The sequence below is a fragment of the Lycorma delicatula genome, chromosome 6 (assembly GCF_047948215.1).
Source record: "Lycorma delicatula isolate Av1 chromosome 6, ASM4794821v1, whole genome shotgun sequence".
Lineage (NCBI taxonomy): Eukaryota > Metazoa > Arthropoda > Insecta > Hemiptera > Fulgoridae > Lycorma > Lycorma delicatula.
The window spans coordinates 52,564,422-52,588,434 of record NC_134460.1 but is presented as its reverse complement, the minus strand read 5'-3'; the positions used below and the strand labels follow the sequence as shown (position 1 = coordinate 52,588,434).

Here is a 24,013-nt window from a genome sequence, read left to right as displayed (position 1 = left end):
TCTAACCTGTCCTTACAAAAACTTACGATTTTTTACAATTAAAATCAAAATGTTTTAAAGAGTTTTACTTTTTAGAAATAAGTCGAAATACGTTTGAGAAAAAAAATAATTTTTAAAAATTGGTAATATTTCCCACTAATTCTAAATATTAAAAAAATTAGGTTTTTTTTTTAACTTTCTTACTCCCTACAACAGCCGATAAGTCTTAACTTTCAGGGTGATTAAAACCAAATGTAAATTTTATAAATCTTCCTTATTTAGATTTAAAAAAATACATAACACGGTCGAAAAAGTGGAGAATAGTAAGTAACTAATAGAATAATAAGATAATTGATACCCTGTTTCAAGAGTATTACATGTATACCATACTTTAAAATCTAAATAAGCGGTTGAAAACCGTTCTTCCGTTCTAGAAATCTCATTCAAACGCTCAATTTTTTTTTAATTTCAATAAAATTGCTATTCGGCGGATGCATATATAGTCACAACCAAAACGGGTGAGATAACCTAACATGGATATGACAATACCGGAAAAGTAATTTAACTATTTTCAAGAATAACAATCATCCCAAGACAAGCTTACTAAAAAAAAAATAAAATAAAATATAAAGTGAGGAATGAAGTAGTTTTATTTTACCTTCTGCAAAATGTATTATTTATCTACATGACAAGCCTTTTGAAATGCATATAATATTTATTATACTCTACAAGTGATATCCTGTTCACAACAAGGAATGACTGTATAATTATAACCGTTGCTCTCAAACAAACTTCACCGGAACCTCAAACCTCATTGCTTTACATGTTGAGCCATAAGAAGAATGGGACTAAGTGTGTGTTTTTTCCCACCAATTTTCCAACTACTGCCAGGTGTGTGTATGTGTTCGCGCGCGCGCGCGAGCGTGTGTGCAGGCAAAGGTAATTAACGCTACCGGCTTCCCAGGTCTGACGTAGCGTGTAGTGTAAATGTATCGATAAACATGTCTGGAATAGACTGGGGTCGACCACTCCTGACGTGTGGTTAATTGAAATCCATCAATTACCACAGTCTAGCATTTAAATCTATATAAAAGCTTTATTTACAAGTACTCGAACCTCAGAAATCTCGACTTCGAAAATCAGTTGATTTTGCGATGACAAAATAGATATTTGCGATAATAAATTAAAAGCAAATTCTGTAAAACACCAAATTAATGTTCTCTTTTCTGTTGTGAAACACTATGTACACTCAAACTCAGAAAAGAACAATTTTTTAATACGATAACTTGTTTATAGCTTTTTTTACAGCTCTCAATAAAATATTTGTTAAAACCTAAAATTTCCATAAACCCTAGCTCAATTTTAGATGTACAATCTCTACAATATTTTCCCACTTAGAATAACAGGACAAAACAAAAATGAATTGAACACGCACTGAACATAAAATCTGAGCTCAATAATCTACTCCATTACCCGGGTAAAAATACACTGACCTTAAGCCAAGGATCACATGAAATCTTGTGTAGACTATCGTCAACTCAATACCTGTAAAAGGTTTTAAGCATTCTTTCAAATTGGTGAAGTGTTGTTAATATCTCTAGTGTCACTGATTCTCCTTTACTACTAATTAGCTATTATTTGCTTGATGTGCTGTAACCTTTTTATTAACTAATGATTATTACATAGAAAAATACGTTTAAATTATGAATTATTTTATGGATTATATTGTTGTATACAAGAATGAAAATGTATATTTACTTGCACAAGATATAAATTATAATGAACATTAGAAAATAATGAATACAAACAATATTACAAAACTATCAGTTGTTTGATGAGCCAACTGAATTAAATACTTTATGTATTTTACATGAAGGAGACAGACAGCATTCATATTTATGTGGAGGAAAAGATTCAAGTAACTACTGAATAAACTGCCCGTCAAAATTAAATTGATTTTCTCTTTATAATATTACAATAATAACATAAAATAATTATAAATGAATGTACTACGCAATGTAGTTAATGAGTAAATAATATTATAATGTTTACATATAAGTAATTAGTCCATTGACTGTCTAATAGTGAATGAGCAACATAAATATAAAAAATTAATGTAATATAAATATACAAATTAGATAATGAATGATATAATAATCATAAACACAATAACAATCACATTATGTAGAAGTAAATCAAATGATATAACAAATATGTAAATGTTTAAATTAATCATATTCTGACAAATTAAATGAAACTGTATTAATAAAGTATGTAAATAATAAACTCATTAGAGATTGGTAACAGGCATAACATACGCCCAGATCTTAAGACACCTCTGTCCGCCATGACAAATCATAATTTAATGAGACTGAAAGAATTTGTTTGCGGTTGTAGTAGTAATTACATTAGAAACGATGTAGCTCTGTTCTTCGTTTGAATGTTTGATAATTCTTACGTACGTAAGAATTACACTTTATTATTACTATCAATATTATTATCGTTTGTATTTTTAATGCTATTTTGATAATCTGGATTCTGTTGTCCTTGTGAATGGGGTAACTCATTTATTTTTATATTAATGTTAAGATTAGTTTTTTGTCACGCGATTTCCTTTGATGTGAATATAAAGTTTTAGGTGACATCCGTAGGTTTTTTTGTGAAGTCAAATCGTTTTTAAGGGTTAAAAGACTCTCCCTTTTCAGATACCGTATATATATATATGCTTCGATTGAGAAATATTCTCATGAAATACTTACGTGATCTATTTTGATAAATACAGTCACCTCGTTGCGACACATAGTTATGATTATCATTGATATTTGAATGATCTTGTTGTTCCGTTCCACATCGAGCCGTCCGGTGCTGCGATCTATTGGGTGCTAGCGCTCACCGGAAAGTTCCGCTCGTACTAGCATCGACGTTCGAATCTGATCCAAGGCGGTCACGCCATACTCTTAGTCTGGATGGACTTCATTCTTTGTTCGGATGAACAACAGCTTTAATGTTTTATTTAATTTTATATTTTTTTTATTTTGATATGTCTAGTTATACGTTATGTCACAATTCATTTCATTAACTGTCAAGATGACAATTCATTAAACCATTATTCAACAAGCAACAAGGCATTGTCTTCATTCATCACCTACGAATATACAGTCCAACCTCGCTCTGAAATCTACAACTTGTTTATTCTTAGAATATTGTTTTTTATTATTATTGTAAAATTGTTTGATCAATATTCTAGGTTGTGGTTTCTCAGTAACAAAATGTATTTCCAAGTTCAAACTTTGTTGTCTCATCTGGATTTGTTGCTGCCCAGAATAGCATGAATCATCTTAACTTTCCTTCGGTTATGTTTTTCTTCATTACATAGCCAACATACGATATGTATAATTGAATTGTCAATTTTTCTCTGCGACTGATTTTTTAAAATAAATAAGTATTAATTTCAGAGTTATTACTTTCTATTTTAGAATTATTAAATTTATCCATATGGATGAATGAATGAAAAAGATTTGTACTAAGAAAGACTGTCTTTATTAGTACAAATCTTACATCGATTTTTTAATAATATTGATTAGTGGAATGGCCTTTACGCAGACAATTAGAACAATTATTTTCCAAAAAAGGGTTTACGATTAATAGACATTTTAAAAAATTCCTTACACTGGTATAAATAATGATTTGAGATAGAACTAACATTGATTAAAATTAAATTTAGCATAGTAACTAACACTATGTTCTTTATATTATTTATTAGGATTTAAATTAAAACATTTGGTTAAAGGTTTGATTGTATTTTTATAACGTTCTTTGGTTTTGTTTACTGTATTTGCTTGTTTGAAGTGAATGAATTAATATTTTCTATAAGTCCTTAAAGGTGAGAAATCTTTCATTTGATAATTTCTCATTCCACATTCTTAAAGTGTTATAATCCATCTTAGATGTTAATCGAGGACGATAATAAATTCATATGTGTTGACAGGAAGTTGCATTGATTTGAGCGAATTGACTTACGAGGAAATCTCATTAATAAAATTTGATAAATTATCTACAGGTTCTCTTTTTATGGAATCTGACCTTACGATGCAATTAGCATTATGAGATGCAATTATATATTTGTTGTCAAATCGTGATTCTAACAACTCTAGAGGTATAATATAAATTTCGTTAGTTATTGTCAGTTACTTAATGATAGCTAGAACTTCATCCTTCAAAGTAATACTGCAACTCTGACATTACCTCTAAATATTAGTGTATATTTATAGGTTGTAATTGAGTTTGTTTAATTAGTACAATTTAACTAACTTCTTGATTAGATTTTTTTTTTTGTTACAATAAAATTTTGTCATTTCGATTCTGTTGTACACAAATTTTCTTCCGACTTTTATACGATCCGATTCTAAAACCTCATCATATTCCAATTCAACTTCTGATTGAATGGTGTCATATTTGCTTCGTAATTCAAGAGATTCCTTATTTTAATTCGTAGGGTGGCAGGAAATATTTGTATAGGATCATAATTGTGAGTAAATGTTCCAATCCTAGTTATAGAGGACTTTATTAAACGTCTCTGTTTAATTGTTTCCTATCCATAATAGAAATAATAATGTGAATTATTAATGTAAATTAAATGTAAAATAAATTCAAGATATTACGATAAATAATGCAGATAAAGTTGTTGCGATCCCTGGTCGTATACGTTTGTTGTAAATGAAGGTTCTTGAAATTGTAGATCACGGTGATTAAGAGTGTAGATTTAAAATAATGATTCTTCAAGTTGCATGTAATATACACGACAGGATAACAAAAAAAGTATTATATTATTCTTGAAATTTCCTATAATATCCACAACCGGAAGATCAAATAAAAATGGTGAAATGTTTTTAAGTAACTTTTTTTCCTATTTAGCCTCCGGGAATCACAGTCAGGTATTACTTCACAGGATGAATGAGGATGGTATGTATTAGTGTAAGTGAGGTGTAGTCTTGTACATTCTCAAGTCGACAATTTTTGAGATGTGTGGTTAATTGAAACTCAACCACCAAAGAACAGCTGTATCCACGATCTAGTAAATCTGATATCACTGATTCTTCTTTACCATTAAATAATAACTCACTGATTATTTGTTTGGTGTGTTGTAACCATTAATTAACCGTAATGAATATTACATTGAAATATTATGAATTATTTTATGTATTATATTGTTGAAAATACAGAACTATGAAAATGTACGTTCACCTGTACATGATATAAATTATTATGAACAATAGAAAATAATGAATAAAAATAATATTACAAAACTATTAGCTGTTGATGAGCCGACTGAATTAAATACTATATGTATTTTACATAAAGAAGAAGGAGACAAGACAGTATTCATATTTATGTGGAAGAAAGATACATGTAACTGAACACAAAAGAATATTTTTCCTACTTCCTCAGTAGTTCTTTGCCTAAAATATTCCTTCCTCTTTTATCTTTGCATTTCGTTTATCCTTAATCTTTTCTTCCTCATGGTGTCTTATCGGTAATGTAAGACGGAAAGTAGGTTTATACTAAGGATTTTGGAACAAGTATTTTTTTTATTGTGTAGTCTGGCAAGGGCATCTCGGACCTATGAATCAGTCGAACTGTTTGTTTTTGGAGGTTGTTAAAAAAAGGCTACCTAAAGTAATATTGGATAAAGCCGAACGTTTTAATATTATATCTCTATACTTGTAACATAAAGAGATTCAAAAAAAAAATATATATATTTCAATAATTAAATTCTGATATTTTCTAAACATTTCGACCACAAAATTAAATTACCATTAAATTATACGTTTCTGATTCGATTCCAATGAATGACTTTGATCACAATTTCAAAATAGAGAGCGGTTAAAAACAAACGGCAAACATATATTAAACAGACCACAATACATACAAGAGAGTATATGTGTATATAAATTTCGCTTCAATCGTTCAGTTTATATACTGACCGGCAAAGGGAAATAACAACCGAATTCGTTTGATATTAACAGCAGGTGTTCTCATTCATAAACCTTCCAGGCATTTACATTAATACGCAAACCCATACACAAGTACTACATACAGAAAGCTCTTGAAGCACATGTAAACACAAAATATGAAAACTGGAAACGTTAAAATAAAAAGTTTTTTATCGCTCTTCATCTAAATTTATGACTATACATATTAATATGTAACGAATTTGAATTTGAAACCCGTTACATAAAATCAACTGTTAATATTTAAAAGGGGTTTAGTAAGATGAAACAGGGAGAAGTTGAAAAACATATCCTCAGGCTATACAAAATCAAAGTAATATTACTGAATAAATATAAGAAAAAAAGTTCCGACTATTCTGACGACACTAACAAAATTTTATGTAAATGCTCAGCTGGATAGTATTTCTTATTTTTGTAAATTAAATATTATTTATATTCGAAAATAATTTTTAAAGCATTGCTATGTGTTCAAAGTGCACTAAAAATCTTAAAATTGGAAAATAATATATATGTAATATAATATATAATATAATATATATATATATATATATATATATATATATATATATATATATATACACGAGGGTTATTCAGAAAGTAAGGAACGTTTCCACCTGACCAGGCGCACGCCAATCGCGTATATATTGGTGTGCTCGTGTTCGGCACATCAGTCAACGTCCAGCCGTGACAACGGGAATATCTCCGCACTGCCCGTTTTTTTTTATATACAAATTTGAAATGTGTGCTGCAATCGAAAATCCCGCCAAGTTGTGAGGTGCGGTTTCTGATTCGTTTTTTGTTGGCAAAAAACTTAAAACCAATAAAACTTCATCGGGAACTGTGTGAAGTGTACGGGAAAAACGTAATGAGTGAAAGTTCTGTCAGGAAGTGGTGCATTCAGTTTAAAAGTGGCCGAACAAACGTTCACGATAAAGAGAAGAGTGGACGTCCGAGCATTGTGACTGACGATCTGGTTTCCAAAGTTGACGAAAAGATTCGTGAAAACCACCGTTTCACAATAACTGAGCTTTCTCTATGTTTCCCACAAATTTCACGGACTTTATTGTTTGAAATTGTTTCACAGAAGCTAGCTACCACAAATTTTGTGCAAGATGGGTGCCAAAAACGCGTCACTGAGTGGTTGAGATCACAGGCGGCAGAATTCTATGACACAGGAATTTCAAAGCTTGTCCACCGTTCACATATTACTTCAGAGGATGAATGAGGGTGATATGTATGAGTGTAAATGAAGTGTAGTCTTGTACAGTATCAGGTCGATCATTCCTGAGATGTGCGGCTAATTGAAGCCCAACCACCAAAGAACACCGGTATCCACGACCTAATATTCAAATTTGTATGGTGATTATGTTGAAAAGTAGTATTTTAGTCCCTCTTTCACATGTACATAATAAAAAGTTTTTCTTGTACTTGGTTTTTTTTAAATTCCAAAACGTTTCTTACTTTCTGAATAGCCCTAGTATATAAAGTATATTTTATTAAACAACATAAAGGAACGAAAAGAAGAAAAACAAAGTTGTTCGGATAAACAAGGAAATAGGCATGCTTGAAAAAAAAAGAAGAAAAATCAGACTATGTTGTCGGTAAACTTCCCCAATAATTCCAAATAGTTCTTAAATTTGGACTATTCCATTGGTGTTGGAATAAAAAAGAATGTTACTCTCTAATGGCTTCAAAAATATATATATATAATTTTTTTTAATTTATAAATGAAATACGAGTATAACAAAAAACAAACTCCATGTTAGGTCTTTGTACAATTTGTAACCTCAAGCCTGCATTAAAATATATTATATTCTGCCTTAAGGTACTCAGATAATGACAAAATTATTCAAAAAAAAGATTGTATTAAAACTTTTACAGATCACCCTCTATTTTTAATACCAAAACTGAAAATTATTTTCAATCTTATAACACTTTTCATAAACCAAAATACTTTTCTTTCTTTTTCCTATTTATTCTCCGGGAATTACCGTTCTTATATTACTTCAGAGGATGAATGAGGATCATATGTATGAGTGTAAATGAAGTGTAGTCTTGTACAGTATCAGGTCGATCATTCCTGAGATGTGCGGTTAATTGAAGCCCAACCACCAAAGAACACCGATCTAGTTTCTAGATCTAAATATGAAAACAGAATAGTTTAAGGCGTAGCATAAACATCGCTATTGTATCTAGATGTCAGTTGACTTTCTTACTTATAACACCTTTACAAATTTAAGTCACGAGGATAGTTATAATAGAGTCATTCAGTCAATACCCAGAACCAGTTACACGTCTAAAATTCAATCATATCGGGAAGAAAATCAGAAATGAATTCAGAAATATCTTTCAACAGAATTTCCAGCTGGAAGTTCTAAAAAATTAAATAACTGATCCATTACTTCCTGACCACACTGAACTTCTTACTACAAATAGTGGTTCTAGAGTTACTTATTTCCGACCGGAAGATTAAATCATAACGTTTAAAAAATTTGAAGAATAGGCCGAATTTATTTCCAAGATATTTGCTAAATTACAGCCGGGTTGTAAATACGAGGGTATTATAAATAGAGAAACAAATTACAGACAGGTTAGGCTGTGTGTTAAGCTGTATTATATTATTTTTCAACCGAATAACGCTTAGAAAAAGAAAAATCTAGAGTATGGTAATTTTTTGATTTATAGGAATATTTTTCATCTCTAACACACTATAACTAGTTAGGAAAATAAAAACCAGCACCAAACACGCTTAATTAGTTATGACTCTATTGTGTACAAGCAGAGAAACGTTATAAAACGCTCTAGTTTCTACATAAAATTTATTTCAGTAGATACAGTATATAAACGCAGTTTTTAGATTGGCAATAAAAACGTACGAAATAATATTAACATAAGTACTTCATGTACACATGCAAAATATTTGACAAATTATAGAGTATTTTATGTTTAATGATATCATAAAAAGAATATGAACTAAAAGGCCGTGTAATAAAACTCATGTAATAAAATTTTAATCGTTTCTTTTGTTTATTCTCTTATCCTGATAAATTACGAAATAATAAAAATAAAAAAATCATAAAAATGTAATCACGCATTCTGATAAAAACATAAAATATTATGTAAAATATGTTTAATAAAAATATTACGATAAAGTAATTAAGACGTTATAATTTAAAATCCGTGCACCTTACATTTTCCGAAGAGGTTGAATGAATAACAATTTCATTTTAACCAATTTAAAAAAAAAACCTACTGTGAAAGACCACACGATATTCTTATTATCCCCTGAAAAAAATTATACTTCTTACATGTTTTTTTTATTACACTTCATTTTTTAACAGATTATCACTTTAACTGAACTATGTAAATTAAATTAGATTTTATGCATTGTCCTTCTATACGATTTAATTCAGTTTATCAAGCACTAATAAAAAAATGTATCACTTTGTTTTATCGTCGAACACTTTGCAGATAAATCTGCTTCATCGGAATGAATTTTGTAAAATAATTAATTAAGTTTAAAAAATACACAATTTTTAAAAACTGTAAAGTCTTTTTAAATTTTACGGTCATTGAAATAGACTTTATTAAAATTTCGTAAAAATTTTATTTCGGAAATGAGGTAGATGCATTCAAAAATTTCAAAATTTGTTTTTTCCTTTCTAGTTTTATTTCTGTTGCTGCAGCAGGAGCATAACTATAAAGAGAAAGTATCGTGATCAGAAAAGGTTTTGTGTATCAGGGTTTTTAAAAATGTCGACGATTCAAAACCCCCTTGGTCAAAAACGCAAAAAACGTTATAAAGATTTCTGTACGATGTACGTAGAGTGTTACCCTATATTGTAATTATAACTCGGGCTCAAAAATGACCCAACAAATATCTGTACATAAGGCATTGATGACAAAAATAAAAACGTTCGAGGGGCATTTTGAATTTTAAAATTTTTAGTTTTTGTATAGTGATGGTAATGAGTTCAGATTTAGTATCAATTGTTCAAAACTCAAAACATTAATGCCAATCATTTTATACAAAAACACTTTTTTTATACAAAAATATTTCTAAATATTTTTTACCTCACAACTCGAAAATCCGTCGACCAAATAAGTTGAAATTCAACATAAATATTTAATTAAACGTATATATCCCAGAATTAGCGTGAATTATTTATCTACCCCCATCGAACATGGGGGCATTTCAATACCCACAATTTTTTTTTACAATACTATAATTCTTTCTAATTTCTTCTAATTCTTTTCTTTTTTCAAAAACGGGGTGAATGAACATAAAACATCAAATTTTTTTTAACCACAACTTCAAGAATAAAAATTCAGCTTCATCTAGTATTGTTACTGAAACAATATTAATGTTTTAATTACTCGTATAAATAATAAACATTGTAATAAAGTATAATTTGAACTATAAAATAAGTCTCCGTGGCGCAAACGGTTAGCGCGTTCGGCTGTTAACCGAAAGGTTGGTGGTTCAAGCCCACCCGGGGACGATCTATTTTGCATATTTGTAAAATAGTAACATAATTTTACAATAAAAAATAATTAAAAACCTTGAAATAAATTATAATTTAGTCGATAATACAAGTCTCCGTGGCGCAAACGGTTAGCGCGTTCGGCTGTTAACCGAAAGGTTGGTGGTTCAAGCCCACCCGGGGACGATCTATTTTGCATATTTGTAAAATAGTAACATAATTTTACAATAAAAAATAATTAAAAACCTTGAAATAAATTATAATTTAGTCGATAATACAAGTCTCCGTGGCGCAAACGGTTAGCGCGTTCGGCTGTTAACCGAAAGGTTGGTGGTTCAAGCCCACCCGGGGACGATCTATTTTGCATATTTGTAAAATAGTAACATATTTTTGTAATAAAAAAAAATCTGAAGTGTACACCGCATGACTTTTTGTACACCTGTTAAATTACATATACACATATTTTTTAAATGAAAATTACAAAAATTCAGTTTGAATTGAAATTTAATTATTATTTATCGTAAAAATTTGTTTACAATTCTTAATTATTATTATTAATAAATCAATAATTTGAATTATCAAAAAAAGTTAAGCCAAAAAAAAAAGGAGATGTATTCTGAATCGATGTAAGATCCCAATATTTCTATTGTTACGGAACCAATGAAAATAAGTGCCACTTATGATATGTCTTTAAAAATCTCTCAATGAGTGCTTATTACTGCAATAATGAGAATGTCCAAAATCCATAACCTTTTGGATTTTTGGCTTTTCTGGACACTTTTGCTTAAGTCCATTGCAATCAAAAGGGGAGGTGCACAAGTAGATGCTAGAATAGTCCTGAATCCAAAATTTCAACATCCTACGGCTAATTTCTTTAGTGTTATGCAATACATACATACGTATGTATGAACGTACAGACGCCACGTCGAACTAGTCATAATGGATTCAGGGATGATGAAAATAGATATTTCTGTTGAAATCTGAAAACCGTAATTTTTTGCGATCACAATACTTCCTTTACTTCGTACAAGGAAGTAATAATTAAAAACCTTGAAATAAACTATAATTTATTCGAGAATACAAGTGTCACTGGCGCAAACAGTTAGAGCATTCGATTAGCAACTGAAATGTTGGTGGTTTTAGCCTATCCGCGAACGACCTATTTTCCATTTTTCCATTATAAAAAATGAATGTTTGTTAACTACCCAAACATAAAGGTTTCTTTATTATAAAAAAAAAAAAACAATTTTTTCAAAGAAGATAGAATCTGAAAGTCATTTTAATATAATACAAAAACAGGAATTTTCATAAAACATATCTCAACACGACAGTTATGAAAATCAAACCAAAGTGTATCTAAATAACAGGAAACGATTTTACCAGTATCATACCAGACCCGTTACAAAAATGGTAAAGATAGTTTAAATTGCGTGATCTAACGCAAATTATCAGGAAAAATACTAAACAAATTTCCTTCAAAAATAAAAAGAACTAAACTTGAATATTGTGGAAATGAAAGTAAATATTACAGAATTTATTTTTCAAAATTAATAAAAAAGAGTAATTTCACAATTAAATTAAACGAGAAATCTTACCTGAAAAAAAACTTACCTAAAAACAAAACTTGTTTTAAAGTGCATTTAATATTGTAAACTTTCTTCTGGAAATGTAAAATAAAGTATTTAAAAAAATTCTTTAGTAAATAATTAAATGAAAAACAATCATAAAAGAAGAAAACATGATACAAAAAGCGCCAATAAATGCAAATGTGTGGGCTTGGACTATCAAACTTTCCGTTAACAGCCGAACACGCTAACCGTTTCTGCCACTGAGACTTGTTTAACATGAAAATTACACTTTCTTATAGTGTTTCAAGTGATTAAAATTACAAAATTACATCTAAAATATACAAATGGCTCTTTTTATTCAATTATATGGGAAGTAACCTTTGAATCCTTCAGAAAGTGTTTAATTACTTATTTACGATTTCATAGTTAAAGGCTGTGTGATAATATAATATTTCAGTTAACTAAGCATTCCTAAAATGAATTTATAAATTAATTTGTAATTGCCGAAGCTCCATAGCTCACGCGGAATCATGATATTCAGGATTATCTAGATGGAGCTCCCATCGGTTCGTGAGATTGCATGACAGCGCAATGGCAAATATCTGCAGAGGCTTGAGAATCATGTAAACCACTTTGCAATTAATCTACTCGATAACAGAAGAGACGACCGACGGTTGAAACGAACCCATGTACTCGACTTAGGGTCTGCGTAACAGTTTGGAATCTAACACCGTCAAGTTTAGTGGTTTCGTATCTAATTTCTTGTTACTTTTCTTTCTTTTTCTTTGTTATTAATGTTTGTTTTGTGGACTATATGGTGCTGAAATTATTGGTTTGTAATTTATGACTGAGCTTGAAATTTTATATTTGATTTTAAGTTTGCTTACAACTGTTTATTGTGTATTATTTATTTTGGGGGTTCCTTAAGGACCTTCTTATCACGTGGTTTGTCAGGAGACTTACTTATGCCTCCGCAGGAGAGCCGATTGTAATTATAATTGTTATAAAATTCAAACATGTAGATTTAAAATTTAAAAAACTTTTCTCATTTGTTTTTGATACGTTTTTTTTTATTAGATTATAAGTAAACATCAGTGTTCTAAATGAGCTATCAATTTAATATATGCATTGCAATTAAAAACTTTTATAAAAACACAGACGATGATAAAATATATTAACCTAAAAATTTAGTTCACTTTACAATTTAGTTTATTTATCGCTCCGCAGGAGAGCCCGATTGTAATTATAATTATTGAGCAAAAATAATTTTTTTTTTAATAATTTGCATATATTTTAATTCAGATATAATTCATAAATGTATTAACTATCCTGGGAACAGCACCCATTCTTTGAACTCAAGTTACAAGCAAGTTATAAGATTTACTTCATTTGTTATTTACAAATTCCTTCTTTTTTTTTTACATTTTATCACGTGGATATTATACAGTTTTTGAAACTGAATTTACAATTATCATGTGCGATTTTTCTGATAATTATCATATTATATTTTATATTAAAATACCATTAAATGTAAAATAATAAAGTTACAAATTTTTTAACTACTGTTATCAAAATTTATTAATTTAATTTATTTTTAAAAATTATGATTTAATGGTTTCAATGTGTTCTTTTTGCCTTAAGCGTTCTAATTTAATGTTTGTATTGTAATGATTCTTTCAATATGTATCATAATATTATAAATATGTATCATAATATAATATGTGTATCATAGAGATCCAAAGATGAATAACACATTGAAACTAATTGTGAAATAAAATTAAAATTTATAAGTTTCTTCAACAATAAGTGGAACGGGCATTTATATTATTCAAATGTTAAATAATAACTATTATAAATGTATATAACTTTAAAGGATATATTCTATTATGTAAATGAAATCGCTTAGGTTTATCAATAAAGCCACACAACCAATAACTGAATCATAGTATTACAAGCTGATGACGGTTATTCATATGATACAATGACAAAAATTATAATAGGACAACCAACGCTACCCTTAACGTGTGTCCGAACAACGTTTTAGTCACGTGGCAAAGACGATCGTTTCGTCCGCGTGGTCCTAAACCATTAGGCAATGAAATATGTCTGTGAGGTTTCCAACGATCCACATCCGCTTTCTTCCCTTTATCTCTCTATTTTCTGCACATATAATTCCCAGTTTCGTTTATTCACAAAAATATATAACAAAACTATCCTTTTTATCAAATATTGTTATATTTATATCAGAAATGGTCTGCATATTCGAAAATTCTCCCTAAAAAGGATGTTTTCAATTTATATATTTAAAAAAAGGTATCACCTAATTGAAGTTACTTTTAATACATTACGTATTTAATACTGACCATCTACAGTGACCATCACAATTCTCCAGTTATTTTTGTCTCTTTAATAAATAAAAATGATTATTATTTTAAAGAAAATAAGATCATAAATTGTTAAATATCATGTTCTTTATTATATTTAAAAAACTATTTAAGTATGTACTTCCAAGATAAACTATGGAAGAGGCTTTAACGATCTGGCTTTTATTATATATTACTTTAGTGTATGAGAACAAATCATTAACAATAAACGACATCAAATATGATAAGAAGTTTAAATAACACAAAATGTTTATCACATATTTTGACCGCTATATATTAAATTTGTACATCAAGGTCATAAACAGAAATCAGTCAGTCACACATAGTACCGCACACAATATGCTCCAAGAGGTTTTCTTGTCTAGAATCTGATGAACCGCCTGTCCATTTGTATATGAAGAGAGTTTGATGTAGCTGTGGAGAAGTGTAACAGGTAGACGAAATGAGGATGACAAGAAGAGGGATAATGATAAAGAAGTGAACACAAGTCTTGATAAGGTCTTACTCTAGAAAATAAATAATTAACTAAAATGGCAGTTAATTGAGGGAAAAATGGAAAGAAAGAGTGTGTGAAACATAAAAAAAATATTTGTCACGATAAAAGATATAAAAAAATCTGATGTGGACACCGCATGACTTCCTTGTACGCCTATTAAATACATATACCCATTTCTTTAAATTTAAAGTATATAACATATTATTTCATTAGTAACTTGTGATATTCAATTTTTCTTTTTCTTTTATTATAATTTTTTTTTTACAATCAGAGTTTAATAAATATTAACTAATCAATCTATTTAAATTAAAACCGATGTGTCAATGAAAATTTTATTTGGCTGTAACTCTGGAACCAATGAAAATAAGTACAACTTATAATATATCGTTCAAAAGCTCCCAATGAGGGCTTACTATTACAGTTAAGAAAAACTCCAAATATTTTGGATTTTGGGCTTTTTTAGACACTCTTTGTCAAATCGATTACAACAAAAAGGAGAGGTGCAAAACTAGATGTTACAACAGCCCTAAATCCAAAACCCCAACATCCTACAGCTGATCGTTTTTGAGTTATGCGAGATACATACGTATGTACAGACGTCACGCCGAAACTAAAATGGATTCAGGGATGGTCAAAATAGATATTTCCGTTGAAATCTGAAAACCTAATTTTTTGCGATCATAATACTTCCATTACTTCGTACAAGGAACTAAAACTGAAGATTTAAAATAAAAAAAAATTTCGAGACCGAAAAATTAAAGCTCAGTTGACATCACTTATAAGAGAGAGTAACAACAGAATAAAAAAACTGTTATGCAATTCTGAGCAAGAAGACCTATTTTTCTTTTCCGACGCCCTAGCTACTTCGCAGTCAGAAACGCACTCAAGAGTAGTACTTTTCAGAGTAGTACAATGCGCTACATAAGTTTGATTAACGAGTAGACCCTAAACACAAGCATCAAACTTAAACTCACTCACCACTGCCGTTGTGACTCAATGCATAAGTGCGTATGAAAAATATACCACTACACAGTAGACAACATAACCTCAGGTTTTGTTGTCTGTTGACGACTTTAAATTGAGCGTAACTCAAGAACAACTCAACCAATTTTCATCAATTTCGAACATGTACAACTTCAGATATACTAATACACCATACTTAAATTTCAATGAAATTGATGTGAGATTTTCGAGCCACAAATTTTATACATAGGCATATAAATATATATATAGATAGATATGTTATAAAGGAAATATTACGTTTTAAGTGAACGATAATTTTTGTACTCCTCATACCTTAAAACATAAAGAATATTCAATTTCGTCCCTGATCACACCGTACGATCGAAAGTAATATCGTACTTTTCTTCGAAAAGTCGATAAAAAAGTCGACAGTATATACAATTTTCAGTTCAAAATGAAATTTCCTCAAATTACTTAATAATTTAAGTTGTTTATAAAAAGCGATTAATTATCGGTATGTGCTCTTGTTGTATAATTTTTTATGTGAAATCGTATTATTTTCCAGAAAACTAAAACTAAAAACGTCTACATGCTAAGATATTTTAATTGTTTAACACCATCAGATTGCAAGGAAACATTCTACCGTTAGTCAAAGACACATCTTTCATAAAAGATACAGTAGATACCACGTAGTAATATTGAAAAATACAAAAAGATTGTTCACATTACTTACAGTCGAGTCGAGAAAAATAAATTCCATTATACATAAAGGTATGATACAAGATTTTAGTGTGAATTTATTGTTTTTTTTTTACGGACTAAAAAAAAAGATAAAAAGAGAACTGAAAAAATCTGAATGGAGACAAATAATTCAAAAGGAAAAATAACAAGCTTGATAATTCGAAATAGGGAGTTAGTTATAATCAGAAATTATCTACTTGAAAAAATATTGAATTATTATAGATTATTAATAAGAAATAAATTCCACCTACAATAATAAGTATAAAACAAACAATTAAGTATAAAAGATGTGTTGGCTAAAATAAAATTGATAATACTGATTATTTGGGGGAATAAAACGAACGGTAACTATGCTAGACTGAGAAAAGTGTTTTAGAGTTATTATAACCATTACAAAAGATAACAAACATACCGATCTATTCAACAGGATATTTGCATTAGAAACCGTGTCAGGAAAAGAAAGTAACGGTAAATCAATACATAGAAAATATTTTTTGTTAAATAATTGTGAAGGGAACTCACGAAAAATGGACTACAAATTTAAACCGTTCAAAGAAAGCCACCAATCACGATCTAGATTGAATTTATCCACCACAAAGGATCAATGAAATTTAACAAGTAATTTTAAATCAAATTATTATTATAATTTTTCATTTCGCTTGTAATTTAAATATCAACCAATTAGAAAGTCCTAGCCAATCACATTGTGTAACCGTAACATTATCACCCTCTACCATAATTTAGTATTTTCACTACGTCGAATTTGACAATTCTGCAGGTTAGCGATGGAAAATGTTTAGGCCAAAAAAAAAACAAGAAAATTATAAACTGAGATACAGAAGTCTCTTACGTTCTACCAAGTTTGGCATATCGAATGTCTTTAAAAATACGAACATTTTCATTATTCACATAATTATTTCTTTCCAGGAAATCTTAGCGCAGTTTAGCGATGAAAAATTAAATTAATTCCACCATGATATTAGATCCAACGAGATTCGATACCAAGGCTGTTGGAATTCATCAATAGTGGATAACTGTGCTAGCCAGTAAAAAGAAAAAAATTTGATTGACTTAAAGGAAAAAATAAAAACAATATCATATTTGGAATATGTTAACATCGTTTTGGTATATTCTTTTTACATACCTTATATAGAGAATAAAATGTTTTATTATAGATATAAAAAAAACGTTCTTACTGTTTTGAATGTGTTTGCCAATTTCTATGACATGCACAATATTGTTCATAAAAAAAACTATATGCGTTGCAAATTTTACAATTAATTATAATTTCTCTCTGCAAAATCAATTATAAGTAGATAATTTCATTAATTTTACACCAAAAGCATAAATTTAAAAAAAAATTATTCAAGAGAATATAAAAAGAGCTCCCTTCTACAAACAGTATTAAAATATCTTACAAGCTTTACTTTCCCGCCTAACGCTATAGAAGAGATATAGCTTTAGAATGGGAGAATATTCTAATCGGTCCAATTTGGGTACATCCGGTTTTCATCGGACCTTTTACGTCTTGACGCCTAAGGAACCCAAAAAACACAAAAACCGGATGGAAATGTTCGCATGTACGTGTGTGTGTGTGTGTGTGTGTGTGTGTGTGTGTGTGTGTGTGTGTGTGTGTGTGTGTGTTCGGTGTTTCACACTTTATATCTCAAGAACTACTCAACCGATTTTGAACAAACTGGTCAGATTGCTTCTATATATGGGGGGATAGATGCCATTAAATTTTCAACTTAAAAGGTCAAAAAGATGATGGTGTAGAGGAAGATTACCCTCAGTATTTTATTTAGATTTCGCCTAATTAAGATCTTATTTTTCTTACGTATATTTATTAACAAAGAATATTTCTAAAAATCATTTTTTTGTAAAATCGCAACCTCTCCCTAAAAATTCTTTAAATTACCTAGTGGCTAAGCGGTATAGTAGGTCATTAGTACCTCTCATAAGGAGTATAACGAACGCTGTAGCACTGACGTACAGCAGTTGTAGCGGTCTTTCTTCCTTTTTCAGTTTTTAACCTCCTGAATCACCGTAAGATATTACTTCAGAGGATGAATGAGTTTGATAAGTATGAGTGTAATGAAGTGCAATCTTGTACAGCCTCATGTCGACCATTCCTGTGATGTGTGGTTAATTAAAACCCAACCACCAAAGAACACCGGTATCCACAATTTAGTATTCAAATCCGTATAAAAGTAACTGCCTGGTACTTACGTATTAACGCCACCGCAGTTACAGCTTTATTTAAAAACAAAGTAGTCAATCGGATTTCGGTGGAAAATGAACAGTCTCTTTATTAATTTTAATAAATGGTTATTTATATTTATTTATTTTATAAATATAATTTAACCAAACTTAACCAACGCTCGTCGCTAACCTTGACTAATTAACAGGAGTGTTTTGATTATTTAAATAATAAATAATTGCATTAATTATTGAATTTATTAAATAAAGTCTCAAAAAATTACGGTGTTAATTAGTCAAGATTAAAGAGCGAAGCGAGCGTAGGTTTAAGTTTGGTTAAATTATATTTATAAAATAAATAAATACAAATAACCATTTATTAAAATTAATAAAGAGACTGTTCATTATCATCAAAATCCGATTGACTACTTTGTTTTTAAATAAAGCTGTAGCAGCGGTAGCGTTAATACGTAAGTACAAACTGCCTTTACTAGGATTTGAACCTTAGAACTCTCGACTTCGTAATCAGCTGATTTGCAATGACGAGTTAAAACCACAAACTGGGCTCCTAATCTAGATCACCTGTTAAACAATTGATCGTTGATGCTGTTGGTCTCATATGAATAACAACAAAAAATTTTAGTTGAATTTTTCTATACATTACTAATTTACTTTGTTTTATTAACGTCATTACTTCAGTACTAGTTAACATATATATGTATGATACCTCATTTACTTTACAAGATTAAATTTGGTTTGTTCTGTAACAAATTCTACTAAATTTACTTTTTCAGCTCATTCCCTTCCACCAAAAACGGCTCTGTGTGATTTATTATTTTTTTGAACAAACTGAAATACTGAAATATCCCTTATTTTATAAAAATATACTGATAGGTTCAATTTATGCAAAAGAATAAGAAAATTAGTATGGTAAAGTAATTTGAGAATTATTCATTGAAAAAAAAATCGAAGAATTTTTTTTATATTCCACAATTTTTTTTTTTAATTTTAATTTTTTCCGGCTTCTTTAGAATATAATAAAATAAAATTATTGCTAAAGATTGGAAAATGATCTCAAAATTTGTATATTTCTCAACAGATAGAATACCCACGTGTCCAACGTTTTAATCCTTTGTTAAAAAAATTTATATATTATGGGTGTGAGTATTTTTACATTTATTTACTACTTTATACTCTTTAGAAAGAGTTAGAAGGAAAACCATAAAATTTCATGCGGTATATTTTTTGTTAGGGGTATTGATTAATAAATTAGTATGTTTTAAATCAAACAAGGGGTTGTGAGGGTTTTGTAGAGGATACTATTTCTCTGGGGGTTTGCTGGACTTTCCATAACTCGTAAATATATCATACTACGGAAATACTGTTAGAAATAATATTACTGAATCGTCTAAAACAAATGTAAAATTTAATTTTCAATTTTTGTTATTTGTAATTATTTTAAGTTTCAGTCTATTCTTTTAGGTAGATTTCAAAAGGTTCATATACCTATTTTAATGGATACTATGATTCGACTTCCAGAAAATTTCAACATATCTTCGCGTTTCACATCTCCCAGAACCCAAAACCACCGTCAGCCCAAAAGTTTATATATATATACATTTATATATTTCACTTTCTTGTGGAAACGATAACTGCCATAATTTTGCGCCAATCACTTTCAAATCGATACATAAAATACAACGACCCAGAATATCGGTCGAGTTCGTTAATGGACAAAATCGGATCATGGGAGTGGAAATTGGGGGCTTTCTCGAAGAAAACATATCGCTATAAGTTTCTTATTAAGTAAAATAACGAATTCGTTTAAAGATAATACTATTCTTTGGACAAGGGCCTAAAAGTTATATAAGTAAACTTTTTTGGTATCACCAAGTATTGGCCCAGATGGGTGGTAAAAATGGGGTTTCGAAGACAAAAAAAAATTATACCTCCCTTAATAGGCACAGTATCGAATCGATTTAAAATTGTCGTTAGTCCTATAAACATTACCTAAAACCTTTGTCTGAAACAATTTTTAATATGACCAACCCTTACAGCAAAGAATGACCCAAATGTTGCTGGAATTGTAAGAAGATAGTGTTTGTCGTATGCTAAACATGCAACCGTTGTCGTATTGAGTAAATTTGAAGTTTTTCTTAACTTTAACGTGGAAATCTTTATTATCCCCTACTTAGCAACGGTAAAATCTACCTCCGCCTTCCGACCGACGTGCCGAATGGGATTTTTTTCTATGTAAATGGTGGATTGTGAGACCAGGAAAAGTTTTCAACGTTATTTTGGAATTATCGGTCAGTTGATCGGTTTCATGGTATACTTTATTCCTATTCCGTGTTAATTTTTTAATCTTAACAAATCTACTACATCCGCATTTATCTCCTTTTTCGTGTCTCAATCTTCGTATTCCTGTAAGATTTTACCTTCTATTCGACCCTCTTTCAGCATAAACGCTAATGCAGGATGTCTTAATACACCAACCAACTCTGTAAATATATTTAAAAGATACTTCCATAAATTTCATCGTTTTAATATCTCTTCATTAAGAATTTTATCGACCTACTTTTTTGCAACATTCTCCTCTAATACCATATTCGTTGTGTCTTACCTATTACCCATGGATTTACCATCATAACGTATGTTGCAACCGTAAATATTTACAAGAATTTATTTCTAATTCTTAAATCTTCATTTGTGATCAGTAAACATCTTTTACTTTCCTGAAATCATATGCTTGAAAAAGGGAGTTGAAAATGGATGATTCTCTTTCTGCATTTCTCAACGTTTCATGACCTAGGGATCCCAAAAACAAAAAAAGTGGGTGGTAATATTTATATGTACGTATGTACGAGTGTTGGCGTGTTTGAAGCTTAGTAATTTTTTAATGGGTAAACCACAATCAAAAATTATTTAGTTTTGTATTAAAAAAAATTATTATTTTTGTTAATGAAATTTGAAACAGAGAGTCGTGGATAATGGTGCAGATGGTAAATTTTTGGGGTCAATATTTCCCAGGATGTGGGGTAGATAGTTATTCATTTAGAGTCAGTTTCTTACAATTTTGCTAAGATTACCCCGCTTTATATTACCATTTAAAAAAATTTGCCCCCAAATTTTCCCCCTTCCACAACAATTGAAAAAAGGCTTTTTTATTTGTTGCATATTTTTTAACCGATTTTTTTAATATTTTCTTAAGCATAGTAATAGTAATGCAAATGGCCCAAAAAAATACTTTGGAGCAATATTGGGAGAGGGGCGATCAGAGTTTAAAAACATCAATTTTTTTAAATTTTTTAAACTTTTTCATATATAATTTTTCCACTATAATATATATATAAAGTTATCCAGATAAGAGGGGGGATACCTCATGTTGACCTTGAATTTGACCGTTACCTCACGGTTAAAACGATTTTTTCAAATGGACTGGCTTATTTCTGACCGCACCAATGAAAAGAGCATAATATTTTACATTGGAATATATTCCAATGTAGGCCAACATATGATCATGGACCTTTTTTGACGGTCATACGACTAACCATCAGAGATAGTATTTACGAGTTAAACGTTTTTTAAAGTTATCCAATATACAATATTACAATATGTAAAACAATATTACAACATACAATATTTATACCCCAGAAAAATTATCTCGCAAACTATAGGAAAGAGCATAGAAATGGCTTTACACTACGTATAACTCTATCTCTGATGGTTAGCCGTATGAGCTTCAAAAAAGGTCCAAGGTCATATTTATGACTACATATTCCACTGTACGATCTCTGCTCTTTTCATTGGTGGGGAAAAAATAAGTCATGCCATTTAAAAACTCGTGTTAACCGTGAAATAAGGTCAAGGTCAAATCCAAGGTTACCACGAGGTATGCCTCTCCAATCTGAGTAACTCTTTTTAGGCAATTTTTTTTGTATTGTGCGTAGTTTACGAGAAAATCACCTGGGGCGTCTAAAATGAAACACTTTGTGTTATATATGTTACATATATACTTATATATATAACTATACGATATTAGTAACGAATAATCAGCATACACATGAATATTAGTTGTTAAATTATGTTCAACAATTTATTCTACATTAATTAATTGTTAATCTCAAACTAGTTTCAAGAAAGGGTACAAGAAAAATGTACGTATTGAATCTATCATTCATTAAAAAATATTTTAGTCTTTTAAACTGACATGAAAATATTGAAACAAAATGTTGTCTTCAATTGAATAGTTGCTGCTTCAAGAAAAATAAAATTTTAGCAAAAAGATTATAAGCACTTTATAGTAAACGTAAGGCTGTTAATAATATAATTTATTAAAAACAATATATAATTTACAATGGTTTTCATTAAGAAAATGGCACCAATATTGACAGAAATCTATTGCCTTATCAATATCTATCAGATCTATTAATTAATAAAAACAGACATTTAAAATATAATTCATTTTGTATTTTTGTGCTTATTCACCGTAAAATTTACTATTATGTGTTACTAATATACAGTTATAAAATAAAATTTTCACGACTGTACAAGTCTCCGTGGCGCAAACGGTTAGCGCGTTCGGCTGTTAACCGAAAGGTTGGTGGTTCAAGCCCACCCGGGGACGATTTATTTTGCATTTTTGTAAAACAGTAAATAATTTTGTAACAAAAAATAATTAAAAACCTTGAAATAGATTATAATTTAGTCGATAATATAAGTCTCCGTGGCGCAAACGGTTAGCGCGTTCGGCTGTTAACCGAAAGGTTGGTGGTTCAAGCCCACCCGGGGACGATCTATTTTGCATTTTTGTAAAACAGTAAATAATTTTGTAACAAAAAATAATTAAAAACCTTGAAGTAGATTATAATTTAGTCGATAATACAAGTCTCCGTGGCGCAAACGGTTAGCGCGTTCGGCTGTTAACCGAAAGGTTGGTGGTTCAAGCCCACCCGGGGACGATCTATTTTGCATTTTTGTAAAACAGTAAATAATTTTGTAACAAAAAATAATTAAAAACCTTGAAATAGATCATAATTTAGTCGATAATATAAGTCTCCGTGGCGCAAACGGTTAGCGCGTTCGGCTGTTAACCGAAAGGTTGGTGGTTCAAGCCCACCCGGGGACGATCTATTTTGCATTTTTCTAAAATAGTAACATAATTTTGTAATAAAAAATAATTAAAAAC

At 29.8% G+C, this 24,013-nt stretch overlaps 1 protein-coding gene and 7 non-coding genes across 8 annotated transcripts in view; 7 read left to right on the top strand and 1 right to left on the bottom strand.

The window, feature by feature from the left end:
- The window catches only part of LOC142326860 (roundabout homolog 2-like), a 1,022,566-nt gene that overhangs the window by 929,332 nt on the left and 69,221 nt on the right, over nucleotides 1–24,013 (bottom strand). The gene's annotated exons all lie outside the window — the stretch shown is intronic.
- On the top strand, nucleotides 10,419–10,492 carry TRNAN-GUU (transfer RNA asparagine (anticodon GUU)). Its single transcript has one exon. It is a non-coding gene; the product is annotated as a tRNA-Asn (tRNA).
- TRNAN-GUU (transfer RNA asparagine (anticodon GUU)) lies at nucleotides 10,587–10,660 on the top strand. Its single transcript has one exon. It is a non-coding gene; the product is annotated as a tRNA-Asn (tRNA).
- Nucleotides 10,755–10,828, top strand: TRNAN-GUU (transfer RNA asparagine (anticodon GUU)). The gene has a single exon. It is a non-coding gene; the product is annotated as a tRNA-Asn (tRNA).
- Nucleotides 23,379–23,452, top strand: TRNAN-GUU (transfer RNA asparagine (anticodon GUU)). Its single transcript has one exon. It is a non-coding gene; the product is annotated as a tRNA-Asn (tRNA).
- On the top strand, nucleotides 23,546–23,619 carry TRNAN-GUU (transfer RNA asparagine (anticodon GUU)). Its single transcript has one exon. It is a non-coding gene; the product is annotated as a tRNA-Asn (tRNA).
- Nucleotides 23,713–23,786, top strand: TRNAN-GUU (transfer RNA asparagine (anticodon GUU)). Its single transcript has one exon. It is a non-coding gene; the product is annotated as a tRNA-Asn (tRNA).
- On the top strand, nucleotides 23,880–23,953 carry TRNAN-GUU (transfer RNA asparagine (anticodon GUU)). The gene has a single exon. It is a non-coding gene; the product is annotated as a tRNA-Asn (tRNA).